The following is a 23,779-nucleotide window of genomic DNA, read 5'->3' as shown; positions in this document are numbered from 1 at the left end:
AAACAGCATAGCCCTTTCAATCGCTTAGTAATTTAAATGACATACTTGCTATTGCTGTCTTGGGGATTCCAGTTTTGACTACCCTTTTGAATGGAAATCCTTTGGTTTTATCCACTCCAGATATTTTATCCAAGGAATCAATTAAAAAACCAAAAACAGAAATAGGAGCAAATATTGTTCAATCCAGGGGTGTCACACACTGGTCTAAAAGGGCTATTTGTACTTCCTACGTCTGAATGTAAAAACCCCATAGACTGACATTTATATTAGATTTTAAAATGGCTTTCTTCCACTTCCTAGCTCCTATTAACATATCAACATATGCAAAAATAGCTGGGGATGCTGCTTGAATTAATCAGATTCTTGTGGCCAATTCTGGAGTTTAGGTCTGTTGTACTTTTTCCACCCTCCTAATGCATATATTGAATTTAGGTATGGATGCCTCACTACAGAATTCACATATTTGATGTAAATAGTGCACACACTTTTTTATTGGCAAAATACATGGAAATAGGAAGCAAATCCTCCCACACATCAAGATTTATTATGGCCAAGAGATGCTGTAGCAAGTTCCCTTCTGTAGAAGTTCCTGATAGCCCTGATGCATGTCATCTATTCACTTCTGTGTAAGAAGGGGGGGGGGGGACTGGAACCTAGAAGACTACTGAGCTATTGGCCCAGCATCTGGGGACATCAGGACCCAGCACTGGACAAGTGTAGCCCCCACTACAGTGAACTTTCTGCTCTGCCTTTTAGTCATTTATGGTGCTTTTCTTTGTCCCATAAGTCAATTGATTCTTGGATCTTGCTAGAAATATAATGAATTTGGATATGCCTGGCTGGCAATCCTTAGCGCTGTAGCTTTCTGTGGGAAGTGGGGTGGGAGGTGAGGAGGAATAGACCAAGAAAGAGAATTGCAGGGCGCAGAGATGTTTCTCTTCCTTTGGTCATACTAGGCTTCAGGTATGGTGGGTCCAACTTCACAGTAGGACACATCACACTGGAAGTGACCAAGAGGCAGAAGCTGGAAAATGACTTTTACCATACAGATGGTGACACCAATACCCAGTTCACAATTCAGTCTCCAGATTTATTTCTTGTGAGGATTTGTGACATTTGGATCTGAACTTACATTATCCAAGTAGATTTCAACATATATGTACAACCAAGTCTGTCTGTCTGATTATTATGTGTATATCCCACTTTTCTTCCCTCATGGAGCTCAAGGTGGCCTACACGGGGTTTCCAGATGATTGCCCCATCTAGGTGACCAGATCTACACCTGCTTAGCTTCAGCAAAGTAGCTGTTTCATGTGCCCTTAGACTATGCCTTGGAACACTTGGGAGGCGGGACTCTTGCTTTGGGGAGAACTTTGGTGCCAAAGTAATTTAGGGGGAAAGTGGTGCGCTCTACCCTCACCATGTGCCACCCCCCGATCTAATTTGGGACCCTATATTTTACTGAATATCTGGACCGTTTCCAGTGCACTTCTTGGTTAAATTTGTCTTCTAATGACAGATTCAACATCTTGTGTAGTTTTAACCTCCCCTCCCCCCTTTCAATTATCTTTTCCTCTCTATTTTAAATGGGGGGAAATAGCCAATGGTTCTAGCTTTTCGGGAGTTGTGTGCAACTAACAAACCCCCAGTCTTTATCATATCTATTTGAGACAGACATTTGGAGGCACCTCCAGGACTAAATCCCCCTAAATGGCATCCACTGAATACCACTTCTGTGAATACGTAACAGAGAGCTAGACTATCACTACCAAGGTAACGGTAATTTTAACTGCTTGAAGCAAACTACTGGTTTTTATTCCATTCCCTGCCTTAAGTGAACACCTTCAGGCACAATGTAAATTGCTCTATTTGGTAGCTGAAACCCGGAGCTGGAAGGACAAATCTCTAGCTTTTTCATGAATATCAAATCCAGCAATAGGTAATTGCTCTATTTTTATGTGCAAACAACTAGGGGAGAGAATCTCAAGGTTAGCAGGAAAGTCACACTCATGAGAGAACTAGGTTTCAAGAATATGGATTGGGTACCTGATATGAAAAGTAACCTCTCAGCCATTACAGCGATTTCTCTTGAAATCTTCCCATCACTGCATAAAAGAAGGGCTTGCGCCTTTAAAACAGTAGCTTTCTTAAAAGGATAACATGACGCCGCACTTATTTTGATAGCAGACTAGAACTTTGACATTTCGACTGAGGTAATCCCACTGGGTTTCTCAAAGAAAAACCAACCTGCAGGGAGGGCACAGACAAACAGCCATTATGTGCTCACTAAGAGCTAACTGGTAGAGTTGAATATCAGCTCCATCTGAGAAGGTCAGAGAAAAAGCCAATCTGACATGGAGGGTTATCATATCCTTTATATTAGAAGTGCCATTTGGGAAAGCTTCCATCGAACCGCCACTGAAGTTGAATGGTGCAGTTTTCAACTCAGAATACTTTGGTTTAATAGCATACATCTAGACAGGACTAAACAAGCTATGCTACAGCTTTAGTTCCAGGCTGGTTTTCAAGTCCCGGTATGGAAACATGAACTCATATATATTTTGAGCAAGCTATAAAAGTATATGACACTCTCCTATTGCTTATGCAAAAGATTCCAAATGCTTTAGGGTGAGCAATCTATTGAAAATAGGCTCTCACCATTACCCACAATGCGCCAATTGCCTCTTCTGTGAATCAGGCATCATTTCTTCTTCACAATTTTAGCTGCCACGTGGCCCAAATATGTTCCACTACCACCACACACCTTGGCTTACAAAACCTAAATCCTCCCCCAGCCCATTTCACTATTAACTCCTTTCCCTCCCAACCCCATTCAATGTTAATGGAAGATCCTTCCTTTCATCTTGAAAGGACACTTAAAGGACAAAGTATATTTTTAGAGGGGGCAAGCTTTATTCCATGTGTTAGATTTCTGAAAAAGACATAACTGCATGTTACATCCTAAAAACATTTTCTCTGAAGGCTTGTTGATTTTAGTGGAGTTGAAAATTCTCTTCTCTATTCAGGTTTGGTCACTCAGATGGAAGTGATTGCTTGGGGACCTGCTCTTTGCATATGTTCATTGATGATAATAAAAACGTTCTTAGTATGTGAAAGTACCTTTCCTTCAAGTAACCACAGCAGTCCAGCCATGGGGCTAGTTAGAGGTAAGCTATTTGTGGCAGGGTGTGCGTGTGTGTGTTGTCTGCTCATGTCTCCTCTGGTGTCTAGAAGTCAACAGCACAGGGTTATTGCCTCCATGGCCTGCTTGTGGGTTTTCTGGGGCTATGTGATGAAGGTAAATGGGAAACAGGATGCTCTTATCCAGCTATTATAGATCTTCTTTTTATGAGCTCCTGATATGTGCTCAAGGAGTCCTCCCGACAAAGTATTTCCACACTTTCCATGCTCTAAGGGTTAGTCAGATAACCATGCTAATTATGTATATGGCAATTATCATATGCTAACTTGATCATATAGCGCTTTTATCACATGGTGAATCTTCCGGAACTAACCTCTTAAATTCCTAAAAATACTGTATATATATGTAATGAAATTATTGCCCAATTGATTAGTTGTTAATATAACTTCTGAATCCATCCTAAACATACCAGTCTCTGGCAAATTGCTGAAGTGGTTCATTACCAACGAAGTGTTGATACATGATGGATATTTAAATAGGGCATAGAGGCTGTTCTTATGAGCAGCCAAGACTGGGCTAGGGCAACTAAGCCCAGGCTTGGCTGCCTGTGGGAACTGCCAGGAGCAGCCCAGCAGTGGCTCAGTGGCAAATCTGGCTAAGAAGCCAGGCAGTTTAAGGGAGCAAGTGCTCCCTTAGTCCCATTTACTGGACCATGTGTCAGCACCAGCTGCTTTCAGGCAGTGCAGAAACACTGATGAGTGCCTGCTCATTGCTGGGCGGGGGGGATCTCTACAATGCACCATACACTCACATGGTGCATTGTGGGAATTTCCAGGGGCTGGGACAACATGTCTTGACCCCTGCAGCTCCGCACTACCTAGGGCAGCAGCAGATCATCGGGGCGTGTGTGATTTGTGTACCCAGCAACACCATGAGGATCTTCTGCATGGAAGGTGAGCTTCTGCTGCCTTCCCCGCTGCCTGCCTTCAGGCCCTCTCATATGATCATGAGAAAGGGCTCACTATATAATTCACTAGGGTTAAAAGCTAGCATGGTGATTGCAGCATTGCCTCAGCAGCATACTAGACACAGCATAAGAATCTTACTTTTCAAACTAATACAATTCCTCCAAGCTGTGGTGAAAACTTGCTTCACTTATCCATAGAGCAATACACTGTACTGCTTTAATCTCTGTGGTAATATTTAATTTAGAGGTCCTTGCTAAACTAGATAGTTTAAGAACTAAATGACGGATTTTGGAGTTTTTGGGTGGTTTTTTAAAAATCCAGAATGGTAATACTGAAATTGCTCTGTTTGTGGTAAAGGATAATTATTTTAAATTTTACAGTGGTTGTTATGATAGCTATCATGGCTTTAAGCATAAAGCTATAATTAGGCACCACATCCAATAAAAATAACAGAGGCGTCTGAAGAACATATTTTCTTCTTACAGAATATACAGATGAGACACGCTGATCTCAAAGCATTTGGAAAACTTCCTTTCTAAGGAGCTGTAATTTCATTCTGACCCATACAGATCTTAACAGCTTTACACCCAATGGTGTGGGTAAGGGTACCCATCAGGCCACTTCCCCCCTATGTCCTAGAGAGATGAGATAAGACCTACAAACAGATGCTGGGGGCTCCAGGGGGATGATGGCCTGAAAGGAAGGTTGTGAGTTCTGGAGCTCAAGGAGCGACCCACTTTGGCTGGCAAGTGCAACAGCTGGAGTTCCCCCACCCTGTCCCTGTGTCTCTGAGACCCATGCTGGAAACTGAGCAAGGAACACCTGGAGGAAGGAACTTTTCCATTCTGTTCCTCAACTTATACCAAGAACAGTCTCTTGCAGGGAACAGAGTAGGTGACCCATCTAAGGTAATGACCACTTTAGCTAAAATTATTATAAAATATCCATTTTCCATCTTTCAACATGAGGATTGGCTAAAGCTCCATATTAGGGGTGTGTCCGAACCGGTCTGGAGGCCATTCTAATGGCCTCCGAACTGCCGGACCGGTTCGGACTGGGCCGGTCCGGGTCCGGGTGGGGGGGTCTCACTTTAAGGGCGGGAGGGCTTGCTTACCCCTCCTGCCTCTTTGCCCCCGTCAGAGGCCGTAATCTATGGTAAAATTGGGGCGCTGGAAACCAGCCGCCCCAGCCGCCGCCGCTTCCCCCCCCCCCCCGTGAGCAGATTAGAGAAGGAAAGGCTACTGCCGCCCTCCCGCCCCGCCACCCGCCACCCCCCCATGAGTGCTCACCAAGTTTAAAGAAATTAGAGAGGAGCTCGCGAACAGAGCTCCTCTCTTATCGAAGCCTCCGGCCCAACTGGGGCTTTGGGCGCGTGCGCACGCACGCTAGAGCTCTTTATCCACTAGAGCTTTTGCCGGAGGCCCGGTCTACCCGCCGGGAAGAAGCCGGGTAGACCGGGCCTTCGATCGCAAAAGCTCTAGCGGATAAAGAGCTCTAGCGCGCGTGTGCGCGCGCGCCCAAAGCCCCAGTTGGGCCGGAGGCTTCGATAAGAGAGGAGCTCTGTTTGCGAGCTCCTCTCTAATTTCTTTAAACTTGGTGAGCACTCATGGGGGGGGGGTGGCGGGTGGCGGGGCGGCAGTAGCCTTTCCTTCTCTAATCTGCTCACGGGGGGGGGGGGGGCGCGGCGGAAGCGGCGGCGGCTGGGGCGGCTGGTTTCCAGCGCCCCAATTTTACCATAGATTACGGCCACTGGCGGGGGCAAAGAGGCGGGAGGGGTAAACAAGCCCTCCCCGCCCTAAAATGCAGGCCCCCCTTCGGTGCTGGTCCAGACTGCTCCGGACCATGCACATCCCTACTCCATATTGCTGCTGTGCTCATGCAGCAAAATGAGATAGTAATGAAGTGGAAGAGTCCTGAGGTGATAGAATGGACTGTATCTATATGCCCTCCCATCATTTCACAACTGAAACTAGGAACACTCTTGTACACCAACATTCTCACACCAAGAAGACCTCCCTGAGCTCTCACCTTGCACCTTGGTTAAAGTTCTTCTCTGCTTCCTTCAAGTGTTGCATTAATTTTTTTTCTCCAGTCACCTGTCTTGTACTAGATTCTGAGGCCAGCACGTGTTAAGTCAACTGACCGCAACAGTTTCATTCATTTCATGTAAGAACGTTTAATCTCACCCTGCACTGGGTTGGGTTGTCCTCATTATAGAAGAGCTGCAGTTCCACCATGTTCTGCAGGATCTTCTATCTTGATAGGTGGTTATGGGGTGGCGGTGGCAGAAAGGAAGTCGGTAAACTCTGGTGCCATGTGCACACACACAAACATAAAGAGGAAACAGTGTCACAGGAGGGACAATGATTTAAAAGGAAAGCATTACAGAAAGTAGACACAGTTGGGCTGTGTGTGTCACTGCAAATGGAAGGTGTGGGAACACCGTTTGGAATGTTCTCCTATTCTGTTGCTGTTATTTAACCTCCCCACCCACCAGCAAAAAACTTTCCTGCAAACAGAACAGCAGGGAGCAGAAACTTTCTCTCAGATTTGCTATTTGTTTTGTTTTGTTTTACTCTTTTTATTACCCCTGCTGAGGAAAGAGGCACCTTTTCAAAGTGGTGATTTGCTTGTATTTATCAGAGGGAGAGCAACTGTCTCCACCCAATCCCAGCACAGCATCCCCCCAGTAGTTGTTGCTGGTGTATGTGTTTCTTTTTAGATTGTGAGCCCTTTGGGGACAGGGAACCATCTCATTTCTTTTTCTAGGCAACCACTTTTTGAAAGGTTTTGTTGAGAAGTGGTACAGAAACATTCGTTATAATAATATTTGCAAGAAGTTTTACAAGGAGGGGCATTAAAATGGCACCCCTCCATCTGTAGCCTGGTACAGTCCATTCTCCCACTTCATTCTGCTGCATGCATAGACCAGATCTGTGGCAAACCTGTGCTACTTGCCCCATCATAGTTGCCATGGTCCTATGCTTCTGAACGCCTTTTTTAAATTATAAGAGTAATTTATTAAGCGGGACGGGTGGGGGGGCTAGGGAAAACATCCTGGCCAAGGTGATTCTTGCAGCTAAGAAACAGAAGAATTAGTCTCCATGAAGCTGGGGAAAGGTTTTATTTAACGTCAGCAGTCAAAGCCCCCTTAGACTGCACTAGAATACCTCACAGCTCTGAAGAAACAGAGGGGCCTTTTTTCCACCACAGTAATATATAGAATTCCAAGTCAAGATTCAAAAATACTGATTTTTTCCATGAGACGTAAAGGTTGTGCACACAACCACAATCCCTGGTGGGGAGGAGGGCTGGCAGGGAGATAGGCTTCTGCCTGCCAGCCCTCTGCCCCACCAGGGATTGTGATCATGTCGCACATTATCTCCGTCCCCTTCCAGGCTCTGCCGTTCACCCGACACATGATTGGTGGTGAGCGGCAGAGCAGGAAGCCAGAAGAGGAAGCCCTCCCTCATCCCTCAAGGCACTGCACTCCTGGATCCTCCCTCAGCCGGGCGCTCTTGCTACCTGGTTTGGTGTATGCTCGGGCTGCGTGCATACAACTCTAGCACTGGGGTTAAGGACACACATGTGCCCTTAACCGTGGCTAAATGCCATGGTAAAAAGTAGGGTTAGGCCAAGCAGGAGCACTAGGATCTGGAACAATCCTAGCACTCCACATGAGCAACCTAACCCAGGCTGAGCTGCCCTAACCTGGGTTAGGCTGCTCGTGAGAATAGCCTCATAGTATAACTGTGCCTGGAATATTACCAGCATTAGCACACAGTGCTCTGGACAAGGTGTGGGAGGGTTTCATTTAGGCACAGGAGTGATCGCAATGTTCAGCTGTGCCATTCAAGGAGATATGTTGCTTCAAAAATGCAAAGCTAGCAAATGTATAATTGGCTGTCTCTGTTGATATCAAATTGGTGTGTAATGCTGCTGCTTATGCCTTTTTAGAACATGAAAGCAGCCTGAGGTTGAAATTTCAGCTCTCTTCTTTGGGGCAGGTTTGCAACTTAAGGGAGGCATATGAGTGCTCTTGTGCCACTGACAATAGATGATGGACTCCAAATGTGGCATAACCTTACCTCTGGAATGAGAAGAGATAGTCATGAGAGCCTTGGATCTTTGAATCACTATGCCTTTGCTGAGTAGAAGAGCAGCTGAAATGTCACCAGTCAAAAATGTCACTGAAAACCTACATTATCTAATCGTCTCTCCTTCACTGATATTGGCAGTTAATCTCAAACATGTTTAATCACAATCTGGATCTGCAGGCATGTTTACTTCAACCGCAAGAATGATTTCCTATATTACTGAATTTTAGAACAACATAGATTTAACTTTATATGAGGATTTTTGAGGGCGAGGAGGATTAAATATCTAAGCTTCTTAGGACAGCAGAAGAACAAAAAAGCCAAATTGTTGGCAGAAGTAGCAAAAAATATGGAATATTTTAAATAAAGCAAATAGTGATAGGAATTTGCAGGTTTAAAGAAAGAAATTTGTTTCTAATGATCTTATTAAAAGTACAGTAGATATATCTCTTCCTGTCTGCAATAAGTACAAATATATTTTGATATAGAAAAAATTGCTTTCTAATTGCAAAGTAATTGCATTGCATAGAGATCACATAACACCTAATTCTGAGTGATATTGCAATGAAGCACAATTAATCCTCTGCCTAATTAATGTAGCCACCCAAATAATATAGCCTGGCTCGATATATAGATATAGATATATATTTTTTAGAGCTAATTGTTCTGTTTAATGAGCAAGGAAACAAGGGTTATGAAATCTTAGTGCCAATGTGTGAAATTGTATTATAATCATCAGAATGTACTGGATTAAATTCTGAACTTTCATCCATTAATATCAATCACAGTGACTTTAAGGGAATTATACTGCTATAACAAAGCACAGATTTGAACCAAAGGACATAAATATATGTCCAGAATATATTCACTGCAGTAAATCAATGCATATCTAGCTTTCATAGGCACGCATCCATGAGCAGCATAGTAAGTACCATAGATAAAGAACACTACAGATAAGATCAACTATTGTAGGCAAGATTGCTCAGAGCTGGTGTACACTAATAACCACCATGCTGAGGCCACCTTAAAACTCCCTTGTGGCAAGGTATCCATGTGCACAGTGGCTCCACATGTAGTTCAAACAACTTTCCAGATTTTTCTTTTCTCCAGATTGCCACAAAGGCCCATATATCATTGCACGGAGGAAAACTATCCAACTCTTCTGATGATCAACCACCGCATAGCAATAGCTCATTATGGCCTCCATATGCTGGTCTTAGTGCCAACCTGCGGTCACTTATTTTTCATCATGCAGAATCCAAGATAAATCTCAGTCCACTCTACAGAGTTCCCTCTAAGGACAAATAATAAATAAAGGAAATAGGATGGATGGATAGATTGATTGATTGATAGACTGAAGATGGATAGATGGACAGACAGATAGTTGCAAGATAGTGAGATAAGGGCCAGACATGTGAGCTATGGGCTGATGACATCACTGGATGCACACTATGACCTAGAGAAGCTTCTCCACCACCACCATTTTGGAAGTTCCTTGAGGTAATCATTCAAAGTGGTGCTAAAATGACTAGACACACTTCCACATATTTGGCCTTAAAATCCTAAGAAGATGTTGTTTTTCTCACCTACCATCTATAGCAGTACGTAGTTTCATCAGTATGTGTTGTGTGACTGGTGGGTAGCAGAGCATCATTACTTGTGCGCCTGTTCTGTTTAGGTTAAGGGCTGAAACACTTGCAACTTACATTTTGGGTTCATATTAGCATTTTGTTGGCACATCACTTTGTTTAAAGGAAATCCTTAGTTCTGCCAATCACTAGGAAGAATCAGAGGGACTAACTGTAGACAGTCTGCCTCCTAGAGTTTATCATGGAGATGGCATTTTTCCCATACCAGTGGGATTTTCCTTTTTAAAAAGTGGTTGAATCAAATTGCTTTCTGAATGCAAGAGAGTTTAAAACAAGTTTAGGGATTCTTTAGGGGCACCTTCTGAAAGGAAAAGACTGGATGTGATTGCTCCTCTGGATCATGGCATGCTGGACTAGTAATCAGTGGATCTTGCAAGGCAATTCTTGTGGCTCTACATCATCAGTAGTATTAGTACACCTATTAGAGGGAAAGACACACAAGAATCTACATAAGCAAAAGCAGAGAGTTTAAAAGCAACTGCCCTATGGCAGACTCTTTTACATATTGCAACTACATATTGCATCTGTGACCTCACTGTTATTATTTGAATAATATAGTCAATATGTGGACTGTTCTCCCAAATCTTAATACTTAGGGTAGATTTAAGCATTACAGCCCACATGTGCAGACTGCCAAACATGGCAGATGTGGAGATGTCTCCACATGCCACATGGCAGATGTCTCCACATGCCACATGTGGAGACTGCCAAAACACATTTTCCCAAGGTAGTGTTTTAATTCTAACTTTACCCCCTTTACGGGCCTCTCTTCCACAGCGCTGAACTCTCACTCCAATTCAGTTCTCCTGTTACCTTGACAACATAGCCTAGCTCTCACAGTCTAGTTTTTTTTTGTGTGTGGGGCTCATCTAGAAAAGACTTTCATAGAACCACTAAATTTATACATTTACATATAAAGATATGTGGTAGCTATATTTCCTGCCTCTTGTTAGAGTCAATTTGACTTTTCTTCTAAAGAGGATGTGGTAAACCTAACCAGCGAGCTATTTAGTCAAGTCTGATGCTGCAGGGTCAGTACAGCTTCTTGCACTGCATAGCTGGGACTATTTACTATTTATTTTATTTTGAATATATATGACCTGCTTCTCAACAACAGTTAAGTGGTCTACTAACAAAAAGAGCAAGAGGATGGTTCCCTGTCCTAAACGGGCCCTGGATGCTCTCATGTTCCCATAGGGGGAGCTCAGTGTCATAGGGCCCTGGAGTCTGCATAGAATGACTTGCAAAAGAATGGCCTCGCATCAGTGTAATGGTTTGTTTCCTGGTTAATCAAACAGGCAACAGTAATCCTTCCTTGGGTGCCCTTGCCCCTTGGTGCCCTCTCCTCTTGGCTTTTTAATGCCATTGTCAGTGGGTCAGAGCTCACAGAGAGCCAGCGTGGTGTAGTGGTTAGAGTGCTGGACTAGGACCAGGGAGACCCAAGTTCAAATCCCCATTCAGCCATGAGACTTGCTGGGTGACTCTAGGCCAAATACTTCTCTCTCAGCCTAGCCTACTTCACAGGGTTGTTGTGAAAGAGAAACTCAAGTATGTAGTACACCACTCTGGGGTCCTTGGAGGAAGAGCGGGATATAAATGTAAAATAATAATACAGGAAAGCACTGCTCCCTAGCGAGCAGAGGTCCTTTGACCTTCCATAGCTGGTCAACCACCACACAATTTCCGGTTGCTGCTTCCTATGTCTACCTTCCAATGAGGAGGTGCCCTGCCTTAAAGTCAAGCCCTGCCTTCTGGTTCTACTGACCACAGGTATGGTTGGGGGGTGGGCCTGTCCTGCCACTCGCCCCACGCCTTAGTATTCCCCCACACACACACCGCTCTAATTGGCTTTTGGCCCACAGGCTTTTGGCTTGGGCACTCATCTCAGGAGCCCGTGCTCCCTTGTCTCTGGCCCTGCAGGGGTCACAGGCCCATAATCTAAAAAGAGACAAAAGGGAGACTTCTGGCCGAGGAGAACAACGGGGCGGCAGGGAGGTACGCTGCTGCCCTGAAGGTTTTTAACAGTAATGAGCGCCAGCGGGGGGGGGGAGCAGCAGCGGGGGGGGTAAGTGCACCCTCTCTTGCCCTTAAAGAGGCACCTCCCTGTCGAACTTCGAACCGGCCCCGTGTTTGAACCGGTTCAGTGGCCCGTAAAAGGGCCTCCAAACAGGTTCATGCACATCCCTACCTGTAACTTCTTGTTTCGGTCTTACTGGTTGGAATAGCTGCTACTCAAGCTGCTCCAGCCCATCTGATTCCTAGGAGGCTCCTCTTGGCACTTCCCCAAGAAGAACTAAAATAATGGGTTGAATGGTCTTCCTGGAATCAGATTAGCTGGAACAGCTTGAGTAGCAGCTGTTCCAGCCAGTAAGACCAATAGAGGAAGTTGCAGGCAGGGCTGGAGGGAGGGAGCTCCCTGCACTGGAGAATCCTCTGGCTGCAGGCAAGTCTGATCTTTTATTAGCCTGTTTGATGGGAGTGGGGAATATAATCCTTGCTTTCTCCCTTCTGTCCCTCTTACTGTTTTTTGCCCTGGCTTTTTTGCTTTCTGTCTTCTTCCCCCCGACCCCACAAAACTTTTCTGTATTCTGTTTTCTTTCTCTTTCTGTTTTCCTCAGTGCTGGCAGGCTTGAGTAAATACCCAAGCCCACTGGCATGGAGGAAAGCGGGGCGGGTAGGCTTCTGTCTAGTGACCAGGTTCTCTCCTGCTGCCACCCCCTGCTCCAATGCCCACCAGCTGCTACTGGGTGCCTCTTTGCCTACTTAGGAGGAGCTGACTGCTAAGGTAGTTCTTTCCTATATGAACAGCCCAGCTCATGGACGGGCCACATCTGTGTGGAAGGAATCACATGACAGGCCTTGTTCACACATTCCCTTTGTGCACACATTCCTCAGAAGCTTCAACAGAGCCACAAATAGATTAGAAGCAGGCACTTGCTAATAATGTAGTGTATGTGTACCCATTTCTACCTAGTAACGTCAGAAAGTTTCCCCCAATGGTAGAAGTATGCAGAGATCCTTTGTGGATAAGAGTGTCAGATTAGGAATGGGAGACATATGCTAAAATTCTTACTCAGCTATGATGCTTAGTGGGTCACTGACCCTTGGCCAGCAGTTCTCCATGGTCACTGGGTTCTTGAAAGGATACCACGAGGTCCTTCTAGATGGCAATACACTGCATGATGTGAGATGTTTGTCCACAAGTTCTAAGCAAAAGCTTATTCGCCCTCCACATACTACTGCAGCCTTTCACCCTCTTTCCCAGCAGGATTTCACTCTCGCTTTGTTTAGGCACTGGGCAGGGACCTCACATGGATGTTTTTTGCACCCAGCTTTTAGTTCACATCTCCTCCGGAATGGAGGTGTGCATTCACATATCAGTCAAATTCACCCCAAATTCCTACGCGCTATCAGGAAGCACTTCACACACAATTTGGGTTTTTCATTATGCGTTAGAGTGTAGCCCGATTTATATCCAGAGTTTTAAAAATCCACTTTTTGCATCATTTGTGGGGGAAACTTCGAACTTGCAGTAAAGCCTCACAGAAAACTTGTGTTAAAGCCTGCTGTCTGGGAAAGCTCATGATCTTCACAGTGCCATCTGCTGGCCAGCTCTTGTTTTTCAAGAATAACCAGGCCCCATTCCCTATTTCCCAGAAAAGGAACTGGTTGTTCTCAGAAAGCAACAGCTGGCTGGCAAGTGGTGCTCTTTGATCTCCCGTGTGTGCCCCCACATGGACACTGCAGCAGCATTCTCCAGAGCTCAATTTAGGAGCTGGGGCCTCCAGCAAATCCACAATGCAGTGCAGGAGCAGCGGAGAGGCAGCCCACTCTACCACAGCAGCTCCACTCTGCCTGACCCCTCTTTCTATCTGGCTCTATAGTTAAAATGGCTGCTGGCAGCCCAGGAGTAGCTTTAAATGGTGTGGCTGCGCAAACAACCAAAAAAAAAAAAAAAGGTAAGATGGGCTTGGTTATCCTCTTACTTCACTTTTAACCTGGGTAACAAATCTGGGCTACCCAGGTTCAGTATGGCTGAGTTAGGAGGGCTCCTGCTGCCCCAGACGACTAGAAATTCCTGGGTTGATCTTCTCCTACCCAGGAATCTGTGGTTGTGAGAAAAACTCCAGGTTCTCACATCACACAGTTTATCTGGAAGACTCATGAGGACCCATCTGGGATAGGGATGTGCATGAGCCAGTTCTGCGTATCCTTTGGGGAGCGCCGAACTGGCTCAGGCACCTGTAGCCAAACCGGTTCGGCAGGGTGGGCAACAGTTCCTTTAAGTAGCAGATAAGAAGGTCCTTACCTGCTCTGCTGCCACCCTGCTGCTTTTCCAGGCACGGTGCTTGCTTGAGCAAAGGCCATGTGCAGCCACAGCACTGTTGCCTGCAGGCTTCGTGCAGCGTTAGCACACAGGAACAGCTCCACAGCTGTGCACGGCCTTTGCTTGAGTGAGTGCTGCACCCAGAAAAGTGGCATGGTAGAGCAGGTAAGGACCTGCTTGCCTGCTCCTTAAAGGAACTGCTCTCCACCCCACCCACACCTGCATGAATGGCTCATGCACATCCCTAATCTGGGAGGACCAATGAGTAGGTAAGAATTCTTTATGTTGTTCTGAGCTCCTTGGAGCAAGGGCAGAATTAAAATGACAGGTCACTGAGCATTCTAGATAGGAACATAGGATGCTGCCATATACTGAGTCAGACCATTGGTCCATCCAGCTCAGTATTGTCTACACAGATTGGCAGCGGCTTCTCCAAGGTTGCAGGCAGTTATCTCTCTCACCCCTATCTTGGAGATGCTAACAGGGAGGGAACTTGGAACCTTCTGCTATTCCCAGGGCAGTTCTATTCCCTGAGGGGAATATCTTACAGTGCTCACACTTCTAGTCTCTCATTCATATGCAACCAGGGCGGACCCTGCTTAGCTAAGGGGACAAGTCATGCTTGCTACCACAAGACCAGTTCTCCTCCTGAATGGCAGCTGTTGCACAAGAAACACAAAACCCAATTTAAGCAACATGTATAAAAACATCTGCACTTATTAAATTAACACCAGAATTAAGATGAGGAGTCTGAAGCCAAGTTTCCACCTGCTGTACACTAGTTGTATGTACATTGAAGTTCAAAGGGCACCTCTGGGTTTCTGTAGCTTTGAAGCTGCCCCTTTGGTTGTCCTGGGCTTTGATTTCTTACACATTTTATTTCAATGCAGAGTCCCTTCTACATGAAGAAATACTCCTCTGTCTGAGACCATTGAGCAGTGGGTGAAATGCTGGCAGGTACAGTAGCATTTTAGGGTAGACATAGTGAGGCTCGATTCAGCCTGCCATGGCTGTAGAATCCAAGGGAAGAGTTGTGGTATGTAAGGACAAGGCAGTGGAATGGAATCAGGAATATTAATCATTGAATGAAATAGATATTATGTACAGAGAGAGAAGTGCAGACTGCTTTTCAGTGCTCTTGTTGCTGGCTGTTTGCTGGCTCTACCTCCACTCCAGGACTGGAATACAAGTAACTAAAGCCCCATTCAAAAGCTGGCCTGGATCAAGGAATGGATGAACCAAAAAGCACCACAATGGCATGCTGTTTTCTTGCTTGCCCAAAGAAAATGTTTGCATATCATTTCCTTATGGATTTCCGCACTGTTCAAGCAATTGCTGAAAAGAGGAGGTAGCACTGAAAAAAGAGCAATGCACCATTGTCCTATTCTAGAAATACTTTCACTCCAGCCACCATGTGAAGTTCTGACTTGGGTACTTCGCTTATATCCCACCTTTCTTCTAACATATAATTTAAAGCAGCATGCATAGGGGTATCAGACAGTCTTCCATCCAGGCACCGACTAAACTTGTGTTCTTCACTGCAAGGCCCAGGAGCAAGTGGTGGCTCCCATAAACCCTAAGTATGTGCTCCGCAACACTGTACAGAAGATACTTTTCCCACCACACAGTGCTGTGCTTTGTGTCAGTGGGACTCCTTTAAGGGAGGCAGAGACTGAGCACCATCTTGGAAGGTGTGCACTAGAGCTCAGTGAGGAAAGTGTTTGGAAGGACTACACTTCCAACTGCTCCATGAGTGCCTTCCGAGATGGCACTTGACAAGGCTCCATTTCTCTTAGGGGTGTAGGGGAAGAATGGCAGTTCAGTCCCCAAACAGCAAAGCAAAACCAGTTTGGTGAGGAAGCAACAAAGCGAGCGTTCTTGAGACAGTTCTTTAGTAACTATAAAGATTTATTTAGAAGTTACGAAAGGATAGGAAAGCTGAGCTTAAGGCCGAAAGGAGAGAGACTTAAACAAACAGCTATCTCTGGAGAAACAACACTGGAAGAACAAAGAGGGGAGGATTCTAGCACTTTTATCCATGATCCAACCCTCACCCCCCACCCAGTGGTCACTATGAGACATTGCAGCTGAGAGCTGATGTTGCCAGGGTCCTAGCTCCAACAAGGGGCTCACCCAGCAGTAGGAAAATTGCAGCACTTCATGGAAGTTGGCATGGTAGGAAATGGCTCTCACATAGAAGGGTGTTGTTGTTTTTTTACCAACATGGCCCCACTTGAAAAACAGTGACTGGACTAGACCCAGACCTGCTTTGCTTCAGCAATGATATTCAGTCTAACAGACAATGCACATAAAATGTCAGCTAGTTTTCCTTCTCTTCCAGTTGAACATATAGTGGAGTCCAAATTATGTGAGGCTCCATCTGGTGTCATTCCCTGTGGCAGGGAAAATAAGATATTTGACATCTTATCTAGATTTTTTTCTACAATCAATACTAATAAAGTTCCTCATTTCACTGTGCCCTCTGAGCTATGATGTGAAAATACTGCCAGCTAATGCAACAGTTATTGCAGAGACCATGAATGGCCCAAGGTCTCCCAGTAAAAACTTGCAACTAAGAGGGGATTTGAATCTGGGTCTTCGTCTCCCCCAGGGGCGGAGCCACCATTGGGTGAATAGGTTCAAAGAACTCAGGCCACCACTAATCAGGGGCTGCGAGCGCTGCCCCAGACACACCCCCTAAGTCTGATGTCAGACACAGGGGGCATTATTCCGGTCCCAAACGGGGTCGCGGGGCCATGCTTGAAGCTGAAATCGGCCCACACTGCATTGGCAGCACAGCCGGAGTGACTCTCCCTGCCTTAAAGACAGGGAGAGCCGCTCCTGGTCTTGCTGCCAGTGCAGCGGGCCCAATCAATCTTCCCAAACGTGGCCGCGTGGCCCAGTTTAGGAGAGAGATCGGCCCATGCTGAAACGTGGAAACGACTGAAACGGCTCTCCCTGCCTTTAAGGCAGGGAGAGTTGCTCCAACCCACGCTGCCCAATGCAGCGCGGGCCGCTCTTCCTTCCAAACTGGGCCGCGGAGCCCCATCTGGGAGGGAGACCAAGTCCCCCACGTCTGACATCAGGTGTGGGGGTGTGGCTAGCCAGGCCCCTGGGTCTGACATCAGACACAGCGGGTGGGGCCAGGGAGCTGTGATGGCAGCCACACATGGGCCGCCACCAGCCGTTCTATGCTGCTGGTCTCCCCTTGCTACTGCACCACACTGACCCTATTAATCTATAGCTAGACATAATATGTAGCTGCCATCAAAACCAACAGCCAGAGGTTTAATTCCTCTCTCATCCTCCATACTGTCTAGTACAACTTGCATAGGTCCTGATCTCATGATGTCTGTTTCACTGACCCCTGCTAGTGGAAGCTAATGATGTGGGGCAACCAATATATTTCTAACATTTGGGGAAATTATCAATATTCCAATATGATGCATGAGGAGATGAAATTATAACAAAGAAGCTTTTTTAAAAAAAAATGTTAGCAGTTCTAGGTAATTTACTTCTTTGGCTCCTGGAAAATGCCTCTCATGACACAAAATTGTTTTTGATGCAAAGTTGGTGAAAAAAAACTGTTGTGACAGGTTACCAGAAGGCACTGAATTCATTTGGCATTCCAGGTGAAGCTTTCGCTGTCCTGAATGGCAGTGTGAGCAGGTGGCTTTCCCTACTCTGCTACGAATGCCTGTCATATGATATCATCTTATGTCAAAACCACCCTCCTACTTTCAGTGAGTTTGCAGAAGGGGCCCACACTGAACTTGTTCACAATCCAGGCCCCACTACTATTCTGAACTCCACAAAAGCTGCACTCTATATCCTAGATCAGCCTCTGGAAATAATGTCTCCTCCCACCCTGCACACACAAGATGAGTCTCTCCATATGAATATGTGACAGCCACCATATTCAGCTTTTAAAATCAGCCTCCACTTGGTGGCCCCAATGTATAATGAAGGGGAGAAGGAAGAAGAGCTTCAATTAGGCCCTTAAAACAAAGAGTATTACTGATTGATTCATATACAACCAACACATTTCAGCTACAGCCATCTTTATTCACACACACACACACACACACACACACACACACACACACACACACACACAATCTTCTTACTGTTTACAATAAACTGCAGAAATCTGAAATTGTATAAGGATGCATACCTCTCCCCTGTCTAAGGCTCTGCCTCTCCTTCCCCCCCGTGTTTTTACAAAGTGGTGCCCTTTTTTTCCACTGGCCCCAATATGTAAGCCAACCCTAAATTTTAGATATGTCAAAAGTAACTGGTTCTTTTACCAAAACTGTAGCCATTAGGTCTATGCATCTTGAAAATTGTCAGATCCTACCCAACCTAACAGGAAAATTGTCCGGAGAGCTGACATGACCGCATTGAAACTGCTGGGTCAGTCAGACAATTTTCCAACATTCTGTCAGGATTTAAAAGTTGTTCCCTTTTATCTCTTAAATCCCAACAGAAGTCATCCATCAGCTGAGAGTTGGGGCACTGATTCTGTAATTTTTAAATGGCTTGCTAGCCACATCTCAACTGAGAATCCTGAGCAGGCTATTTATAAATACACTCTGACTTGGCAGAAGGGTGATTTTGACAGCTTGTTTTCTGGAAAGTGGGGGGTGGTGTGAGGGGGTCCCCCTGGGTGGTGGAATGGGTCACCCTCTATTTCTATAGGTCCCCCTGAGGGTTTCCCTCATGCACCCCCCCACCCCCCGTTTCCATTAGGCAACCTATCAAAATCACTCCTCTGCTGACTTGGAAGTTCTGACAGCTTCCCAGCTGAAAGTCCACTGCATTGGCCCTTAGAGTTCTGGCAGGCAGGTCGAAACTGGATAGAATTCCAAAATGACAGGAGGGAATCTAGTTGGAGTTCCAACTGTTGGATCTCCCTCCTGCCATTTGCGAAATTCTGATCGTCCCAACATAGGGACTGTTGTTCCTACATGCTTGTTTGAACTAACCGACTGCGCAGGTCTAATAGCCATGTTGGTCTATTAGGAAAAAATCCACAAGAGAAAGTGTGTGTGGGGGGGTGGGGGGTGGAGACCAAAAAGTCACAAGATACTAAGGAACAACTCAGAAGCTTTCTTCATTCTACTTTAGTTTATCCCAATTAAACTACTGCCCTATGTTGTGGTCCTTTCATTGTCTTCCTATCTGCATGTCATGCATTAACCCACTCATTCACTCACAATGTTTGCATGACTGAATAAGCTGCTTATAAATGGTTTTCTCCATAAGCATGAATGAAGTGAAATTTAGGCTAACTCAATGAGTTCACTGAAGAATGTAGAACAGAAGTGCTCCTGCATTCACACAGGGCAGGATCAGCCAGTACTCCCCCTCCCTCCCCGAATTGGCCCACATGACTAAAAGGGAAACACACAGAGAGTGTACCCACTGTGATGTCTTTTGTGGGTGTCCCAGCACTTTCCTGGAGTGTTCCTTTATTGCGGGGGGGGGTCATCCAAACATTCACCCTATCTGCACTCCAAATGCTAATTTAAGCTAGTATTTATCCCACACATAATAAAGGGATGCACCAGGAGGCATCAGAACATCTTTAAAAGGATGGGCAAAACTCTTGCACATCCCCTTTTTATTAAGTGCCACAAAAGTATCATCCAAATTGGCCAAAAGTATCCATTAAGAGAAAATGCGAAGCCATGTAGTACCCAGAATTATGTAAGCTTTTTGGAGAAGATCCTGAACCTGTCATATTGCGTCGCATCGTTGCCTGTGACCTTTGTTCCACCACCCTTAGATATCTACAGTAGGGATGTGCACGATATTTATCGGCGCCGGCGGGGGTAGGGCTTTAAGGGCGGGGGAGAGTGTACTCACCCCCCCCGCCGCGTTTCCCCCGCCGGCGCTCTCCGAATTTGAAGCCCCTCGGGGCGGCAGCGTTCCTCCTTGCCGCCCCGTTTGCCCCCTCGGCCGGAAGTGGCCGGAAGTTCCAAGCGCGCGTGCGCCCGTCGTGCGCGCGCACGCGCGCTCGGAACTTCCGGCCACTTCCGGCCGAGGGGGCAAACGGGGCGGCAAGGAGGAACGCTGCCGCCCCGAGGGGCTTCAAATTCGGAGAGCGCCGGCGGGGGAAACGCGGCGGGGGGGGGTGAGTACACTCTCCCCCGCCCTTAAAGCCCTACCCCCGCCGGCGCCGAATCACCGAATCTGCCCCGACACCCGAAACGTTTCAGCGGCCTTTTCAATGGCTGCCGAAACGTTTCGGGCACAAGCCTAATCTACAGGTCTCCTCCTGCTCCATCAAACAGCTCTGCCATTAACCCCTTGCTGCTTCCTTTGCCTCAAACTACCTTCCAGAACACTTGTGTTAATGCCACCTCTCTCCTTCCCTTCCAATCTCTTCTTCAAATCTACCTTTTCTGTGAAACCTTTGGCACCATCTCTAGTCCGCATATCTTACATACATGTCTATCCCTGCCTCCATCTTCTTCCACTTCCTGTGTTGTCTCCCTTGTGTTGAATTCTAGATTGTATGCCCCTCAGGGCAGGGTTATGTTCTCTTATATTTTGTAAAATGCCAGTCATTCATTCACTAAGTCACTCATTCATTAACACACCCTCTCTCTCTTTCCCAATATTGTAGTAGGTCTACAAGTCCAGAATATGGCACAGTGCCTGGCCAGCTTTTACTGACAGCTGTCTCTGCACAGCCTTGAATTGGCATTTGGCCATAAAGAACTCGGGCCTGATTATGTACTTCTGATTTTAACAAATCAGTCTTGCTTGCAGTGACCCCTCTATTTTTCAGGGTTGTGGTAATTGGGATGCAGTTGAGAGGATGGTTTGATATAACTGGAGATTTTGGCATGCTTAACTTTCTCTGAGCGGGGCCCAGAAGCCACAATTATTATATAAAATGTAGTGTTCCTTTATTGCATGGTGGGAAGGGGAGGGGTCTCTTTTTGGCCAGACATTGTGGCAAAGTTGTTCAAAGTTGTACAGCATATTTGCCTATATATTCTTTTTCTTAAGGCAATTATAAATGCAATGAATACATATAATACATTGGTGTTTTTTTTAAAAAAACCACGCCTTATCTGTTGCTCTGGGAACTTTTGGCTTCTCTCTTGGTATTTTTCCTGTTCACCTTTTAAATGGGTGGGATAGCTAAGGCATGATGAGATGGCATTGATAATCTTAAACTCTATCAGGAAAATGTTGAAAACCTGAGGGTGGTTTCATTCCTCATAAAATTTCAAAAGGCATTAAAACACATCAGACCACATTAGGTTAACAAACGCATCCCTACAAGACCATCTGACAGCTCTGGAGTGTGATTTTGCTATCTGGTGTAAAGTGATGGAGGTTATGCCTGATGTACAGAGTGGCTTTGATGTAATTAGTGCAAACCTTTCAAGACTAATTAAGGCTGGATGCATAAAATGCAACATGGGGATTTCTCCTCCTGTCAGTCCTTTCCCAGGGGTAATAAGGGATTCCCTTTTCCTTCTGTCACCTTCCTCCCCCCTCCCCAGATCTCCACTACAGGGGGCACTCATTCTACCCTTCTGTGTGGGAGAGATTCCCTTCTTTTCTCCCAGGTGAATTCTGAGGAATCTCCTTCCCTGCTGTTCTCTTGCTTTCCTTATGGGAGGCAAGGGAAGGCAAGGGATTCCCTTGCCTTCTGTTCTGTTCATTAATTCGTTTTGCTAGTGTCTCTGTTTCGCATAGGTCTCGGCTTTCTATCTCATTTTCCTACAGTCCGACAAAAATGAAAACAACAAATTCAGATTTGGTTACCAGCAGTTGAGATCTAAATATAGTTCAGGACACTTAGTTCTGTTCTCCCTCTCCCTCTCTCTCTCCCTCCCCCACTTGCTTTTCTTATCTCTCTCTCTCTCTTCCTCAGTGGTAATTAGTTACAAATGGACAAAATGTGGACTTAAAAACAAATATAACCTCATAAATCTACATGTTCATCAGAGATTTGTCTTCGAGTATACTTTATTCCAATATAGGTCATATCCTCTGACAGTTCTTGTAATATACAGCATCTCTTTTGCACTAATGACTGTGAAACCCACTGCAGATTGCAGAATCCTGCACATCAGCAGATGTGGATAAAATGTAGCTCTCTGCAGAGGCCTATACAATATCTAGGTATTTACTATAGCTCATTTGTACTTGTGATTTAAAATTGCATTATAAAAATTCAGCACTGTGAAAAGATGGAAGTTAATTTTGCTTCAGGGCTTCTCCTTTGCACAAACAAACAAATCACTTTAGTCTAACTCAAGCCATGCAAGCCCAATGAAGCTGTAGAGAGACCTTGTTCTGCCTCCCATAAGTATTGCAAGTGGGCTTGCCGTTTTGCTGCCTTGATATTCATATTGCAGCTTTGAAGCTACAAAATGAATCTCCAGGGCATTTTGCACACAGGGCTTTTGGCTTGCATCTCCTCTGGAATGGAGGTTGTGCATTCACATATCAGCCAGATTTACCTCGAAGTCCCTGAGAGCTATCGGGGAGCACTTCACGCAAGATTTGGGTTTTTCATTGTGAGTTAGTATAACCTGATTTATATCCAGGATAAAAAAATCCACTTTTTGGTTCATTGGGGGGGGGGCGGCGGCGACTACTTCAAATTTGCAGTAAAGCCTCGTGGTAAAATCGTGGTAAAGCCTGCTGTGTGAAAAACACCCAGATAGCAATTTGCAGCTCTGCCCAGAGCTACATTTATAGTATCGTGCTTACTGAGGTAAGAAGCCATGACTCTCTTAAGATCATTCTCCCTTCAACTTAGCTTTTTTTTTTTTAAAGTAGAACCCCTTACTTTCATGTGTGCACAAATAAACTTGGAAATGCATAGAAGTTTCTTCTCTTTGGGATGGACAGTGCGAGAGGTCCCTTTAAAAACTGTATGAGAGGCACAGGTTTACTAAGTGCATTTCCCCAGCTCTGTGTCTCCATGCTGGAAGAGCTGCACCTGTTGAATTCCTGCCTGTCACAAAACCAAATAAATTTGGCAGCAGAATAATCACTCCTGAATGATGCTTTCATTTGTTTGCAAAGGAAGCCCTTTCATGTGCTCTTCCCAGTCACCTTCTGATCAGCTGCAGCTGGGCTAATCTGTTAGGCACAAAATCAGCATTTGTCATTCTTCTTAGAGCCTTGATCTTCAGCAAAGTTGCATCATACAGGAGGAGATTAGTAAACAGGCCACCCCTAAACAATTTTGTCCCAGTCTTTTAAAAGGTCCTCAAATTGTACATGCAGTGCATACACCCAATCATTTGTTCTTCCATCTGCTTCTTTCAAATGTGCATACTCCCTATGGCAAGCTGCTATTTAATAAGAGGCACAACATGGCTTGAAAGGTTTAAGTGACAGAGGGCACCACCTGGTTTAGCTGATATTCTCCTGCTAAGCAACTGAGACAGCTGTAACAGTGTGAGGAGAGCAAACTTGCTCTGAAGATACCTGCCGGTTTTGGTCTCCTGCCTGGCTGTCAGACCTACCACTGTCTCAAGGATTGTACAGAAACTGCAGGTTCCCAGACCTTTCCTGTTTCACACTCTGTTCTGCTTCTTCTAATAGGATTTGTTCTC

General features: G+C 45.5%; 1 protein-coding gene and 1 long non-coding RNA gene across 15 annotated transcripts in view; one reads left to right on the top strand and one right to left on the bottom strand.

Moving 5' to 3' along the window:
* LOC128329872 (uncharacterized) overlaps positions 1-12,166 on the bottom strand; it is a 35,314-nt gene extending 23,148 nt beyond the window's left edge. For 2 of the 3 annotated variants that reach the window (XR_008309828.1, XR_008309830.1), the window contains exons 1-4: positions 12,045-12,166; positions 10,155-10,274; positions 6,297-6,416; positions 2,047-2,247 (exon numbers count right to left, since the gene is read on the bottom strand). This is a non-coding gene — a long non-coding RNA (uncharacterized LOC128329872). Of the gene's footprint in view, positions 1-2,046; positions 2,248-6,296; positions 6,417-9,797; positions 10,275-12,044 lie in introns of all 3 variants that reach the window. The other variant, XR_008309829.1, reaches the window with a different exon arrangement.
* The window catches only part of KCNH7 (potassium voltage-gated channel subfamily H member 7), a 440,460-nt gene that overhangs the window by 53,741 nt on the left and 362,940 nt on the right, over positions 1-23,779 (top strand). The window lies entirely within an intron of this gene.

The sequence above is a fragment of the Hemicordylus capensis genome, chromosome 1 (assembly GCF_027244095.1).
Source record: "Hemicordylus capensis ecotype Gifberg chromosome 1, rHemCap1.1.pri, whole genome shotgun sequence".
In the NCBI taxonomy this organism is placed as follows: Eukaryota; Metazoa; Chordata; class Lepidosauria; order Squamata; family Cordylidae; genus Hemicordylus; species Hemicordylus capensis.
Note: the sequence above shows the minus strand (reverse complement) of the source record. Positions and strands in the feature narration are given on the sequence as shown.